This window comes from Mizuhopecten yessoensis, unplaced genomic scaffold (genome assembly GCF_002113885.1).
Source record: "Mizuhopecten yessoensis strain PY_sf001 unplaced genomic scaffold, ASM211388v2 scaffold11051, whole genome shotgun sequence".
NCBI classification, from domain to species: Eukaryota; Metazoa; Mollusca; class Bivalvia; order Pectinida; family Pectinidae; genus Mizuhopecten; species Mizuhopecten yessoensis.
Genome location: NW_018408854.1, coordinates 4,338 through 7,715, shown reverse-complemented (window position 1 = coordinate 7,715; position 3,378 = coordinate 4,338). Strand labels below are relative to the sequence as shown.

General features: G+C 41.9%; 2 non-coding genes across 2 annotated transcripts; both read right to left on the bottom strand.

Moving 5' to 3' along the window:
* Positions 1–110, bottom strand: Trnai-uau. The gene is made up of 2 exons: positions 73–110; positions 1–36 (listed from the first exon to the last, which is right to left on the bottom strand). It is a non-coding gene; the product is annotated as a tRNA-Ile (tRNA).
* Positions 111–2,040: 1,930 nt separating this feature from the next.
* On the bottom strand, positions 2,041–2,150 carry Trnai-uau. The gene is made up of 2 exons: positions 2,113–2,150; positions 2,041–2,076 (listed from the first exon to the last, which is right to left on the bottom strand). It is a non-coding gene; the product is annotated as a tRNA-Ile (tRNA).
* Between the last annotated feature and the right edge of the window lie 1,228 nt (positions 2,151–3,378).

The following is a 3,378-nucleotide window of genomic DNA, read 5'->3' as shown; positions in this document are numbered from 1 at the left end:
TGCTCCGGGTGAGGATCGAACTCACAACCTCCGCATTCCTCGTCCCGTGTCGAGCACGGGGAAGGTACTGTCTATAAGTACGGCGCGCTAACCGATTGTGCCACCGGAGCAGATACTACAGAGGTGGGAGTAGGCTGTGTGATGTCTATGATAGCCGGCCACTTCGATCTGTTATCTGTGATAGGATCAGTTATAGGGGTTTACCACCACAATGCACTGACGCTTACATTAATACAGACTTTAATTTTCTCAAAATTAAGTAATCGTTACTGAGCGAGCAGGAACTGTTCACGCATGGGAACGACCTACCCCGTGATGAAATGTAGGAAAATGCCAAATTATAACATTTGATTATGTTCATTGTTACACAACCTTATCCTGTACGTAACAATTAATTCCTGCCAGTATTGCACGCTATTACATATGTGAATACTTGTACTTCCATAGCATTACTTGAGTACATGTTGTTAATGCTAAATTATCAATACGCTCTGTCTTTGTAGATGCCGATGTATTGTATTGTATGTTAAGATTGAAAATATCTCACTTTTAAATGTTAATATTAACGTTACAGGCTAATTTCAGGGTTGACGTTAGCTATAGGTTGATGGATTGTTTACGTGACATCATCCAATCGTTATCATTAGGGGAATGCCCCCGTCTCAACCCTAAGGTGAGACGAATAGAATCTTCCCCTACCTGGAGGGTGTGACCGAGAAATCTACAACCCTTGGGGTGATGTTTTTTGGTTGTCTTACCGAGGCTCTGTTGTTGTCGTTGTTATGGAGACGACGTCAGACGTACGTGGTCATCAAACTACTAGATAGCTGGAACTCAATATAACAAAATCAAGACACTGAATGCAGATATACTCAAGCTTAATTAAGGTGAGGTGGGTTTCGTTATCGTACACAAGTGTTTAATGAATGCCCCCGTCTCAACCCTAAGGAGAGACGAATAGAATCTTCCTCTACCTGGAGGGTGTGACCGAGAAATCGACAACTCTGGGGGTGATGTTTTTTGATGCCTACAATGTGCAGGTCAATGTCGACTTCAAAACCTCTAAGACAGTTCCAGTTGTTTAAGGTCTTGAGGTACAGAGACATTTAAACGTCACTGGGAAACTGGAATACAGTAACGCTCTCTTGTACCTGGACGGGATTCACTGGCTGTCAGTCGTATGTAAACTACCGAGGCACAGCTGGTTAACAGAGGATGAGTACCTTATATCAGTCTATACCAGCCCTGTCGATTTCCGAACTCTGCACAATTGATGACGTCACGTCATTGTCCATATTATGACCTCACAATCGATTTCTGACTGGCACAGCTAATGAAAAACGTTCCAGGGTATATTACACCAGTGACATATGTAAAAATATTGCACGGGCGAATTCACTGGATAACAGACTGATTATGTTATAAAAGACAATACATGTAACAGAGGATGAGTACCTTATATCAGTCTATACCAGCCCTCTCGATTTCCGAACTCTGCTGTATGTTCAAAACTAAAACACTGATTCACGGAGACATAAAATACTTAGGTCTACCTAAGGATATCCGCAAGGCGCGTTTTCAAATCAAGATTTTGTGCTTTTCATGTTTTGAGACAGCACGCCATGCTCTGGATTGGAAAGTTAATCATTCATCTCACTTTTTAAAAAATAAATAAAATATTGATATAGATTCATAAAAGTCCTATACATTTTCAGTATAAATGTCAATACCTTTTTATTTTTTTAAACTAAGTATTTTACATTTTGTATCCGGCATTTTAATATTTCAACAACCGTTTTGGGCACTGCTTGTCAATATATTATTGTTGAACGGTAAAGTGGGCGGGCTAATGTTCAGCCGATCAAGTCTTATCATGGTATATTATTGTACCGAATATTATACATGTATTCTTGAAAATAACAGATACAATGTATATCATTTCATGTTTTCCAAATGCGTTTTTTAGATCTACAGAAAAACAAGACTTTCTCTTTTTTCGATCATTTTTAATAAAATGATTAATTTTCATCAAAATTGTACTGCTCCGGGTGAGGATCGAACTCACAACCTCCGCATTCCTCGTCCCGTGTCGAGCACGGGGAAGGTACTGTCTATAAGTACGGCGCGCTAACCGATTGTGCCACCGGAGCAGATACCACAGTGGTGGGATATGGCTGTGTGATGTCTTTGATAGCCGGCCACTTCGATCTGTTATCTGTGATAGGATCAGTTATAGAGGTTTACCACCACAATGCACTGACGCTTACATTAATACAGACTTTATTTTTTCTTAGAATTTAGTAATGGTTACTGAGCGAGCAGGAACTGTTCACGCATGGGAACGACCTACCCCGTGATGAAATGTAGGAAAATGGCAAAATAAAACGTTTGATTATGTTTAGTGTTACACACCATTCAATATGTATAGGTAAGCCAATGTATGTTACACACCAATATATGTCAAAAATATGACAACCAATCCTTAAATGTTAACGTTAAAGGCTAAATTCAAGGTTGACGTGACGTTGATGGATTGTTGACGTGACATCATCGTATTGTTGATGTGACGTCACTCCATTGTTATGAATAGGGGAATCCCCCATTTCAACCCTAAGGTGAGACGAATAGAATCTTCCCCTACCTGGAGGGTGTGACAGAGACATCTACAACCCTTGGGGTGATGTTTTTTGGTTGTCTAACCGAGGCTCTGTTGTTGTCGTTGTTATGGAGACGACGTACAGACGTACGTGGTCATCAAACTACTAGATAGCTGGAATTCAATATAACAAAATCTAGACCCTGAATGCAGATATACTCAAGCTTAATTAAGGCGAGGTGGGTTTCGTTATCGTACACAAGTGTTTAATGCCTACAATGTGCAGGTCAATGTCGACTTTAAAACCACTAAGACAGTTCCAGTTGTTTAAGGTCTTGAGGTACAGAGACATTTAAACGTCACTGGGAAACTGGAATACAGTAACGCTCTTTTAGTACCTGGACGGGATTCACTGGCTGTCAGTCGTATGTAAACTACCGAGGCACAGCTGGTCACCACTACCGGTCACCACTACTAGAAACTAAAAAGTGCGGTCACAGGCATGGCTGGTCACCACTACTGGTCACCACTACCAGAAAGTGCGGTCACAGGCACAGCTGGTCACCACTACTGGTCACCATTGCTGGAAAGTGTGGTCACAGGCACAGCTGGTCACCACTACCGGTAACCACTACTAGAAACTAAAAAGTGCGGTCACAGGCATGGCTGGTCACCACTACTGGTCACCACTACCAGAAAGTGCGGTCACAGGCACAGCTGGTCACCACTACTGGTCACCACTGCTGGAAAGTGTGGTCACAGGCACAGCTGGTCACCACTAC